The sequence below is a fragment of the Suncus etruscus genome, chromosome X (genome assembly GCF_024139225.1).
Source record: "Suncus etruscus isolate mSunEtr1 chromosome X, mSunEtr1.pri.cur, whole genome shotgun sequence".
NCBI lineage: Eukaryota > Metazoa > Chordata > Mammalia > Eulipotyphla > Soricidae > Suncus > Suncus etruscus.
In genome coordinates, this window is record NC_064868.1 from 120,710,465 (window position 1) to 120,711,450 (window position 986).

At 37.8% G+C, this 986-nt stretch overlaps 1 pseudogene; it reads left to right on the top strand.

Annotated features, from left to right (window-relative positions):
* Positions 1 to 358: 358 nt before the first annotated feature.
* LOC125999671 (uncharacterized) lies at positions 359 to 487 on the top strand (annotated as a pseudogene).
* The last annotated feature ends 499 nt before the right edge of the window (positions 488 to 986 follow it).

Sequence of the window (986 nt, forward strand, 5' to 3'; positions counted from 1 at the left end):
AAGCAAGTGTTTCTCAATCTGTGTCGGTTGCATGTAAAGCAAATGTTTCTGTGCTATTTTTTTTTTTGGTTTGGTGGCCACACCCAGCAGAGCTCAGGGTTTACTCTGGGCTCTGTGGTCAGAAATTTTTCATGTTTGTAACCATTGTGTTTAAATGAAGATATTAAAAATTAATGGAATTGGTATTAAAAGTAAAAAAAATACGTAGAAATGAGAATCTTCAAAAAAGAGAAATCAGTGATTCTTAACAAAGGCAAAAAGTAACAGAATCCTAGAAATCCCATAGACAGCATAGCAGTGTTGACTGTCATTCAGCCTCGTTGAAATTGAAATTCCTCATAACAGATAACCATATAAAATACAGAACGCTATTTTACCCCAATTCCCTAATCCTGTCTGTTTGCAGTGTCTACAAACAAAAGCCTCATTGGTAGTGTGTACATTCTCTTGCTTAAATAGGCTATCCTAAATAACCCTGGAGACAGACATTCTCAATAGACATTCATATTGACTTTTAAGTTACTCCCCAATCTTAGGCTCCAAACAGCTATACAATGTGCCTTTGGAAACCCTCAGGGCACAGTGGCCAGGTCCACCTTAGCCAAGTCATATCCATTCCTGCCAAGTTGCAGAACAAGGAGCATGTGACTGATGCTATGTGATAGGTCAAGTTCCCACTCTTTGGTGACCAGAAGATCCACCTCTCCAAGAAATTAATAAGTTTGAGTACATGGTGACTCTAAAGCTGTTCAGCCCGGGTAGCTGTGGGGGTCAAATATTTTCCTAATAATAGTGATGGGTCTAGGTTTTCCTAGAATCTCATACCCAAACTCTCCTTAGTTTTTCTCAACTCCCCTCACCAGCCCACTAACCCATCCCACCCTCAATAAACTTCATTTTGTATCCAAAAATTAAATACAACTACAAGTTGCATATAATTTTTCAGAAACAAATTATTTTAGTATATTACAATTATTGTACTGAAC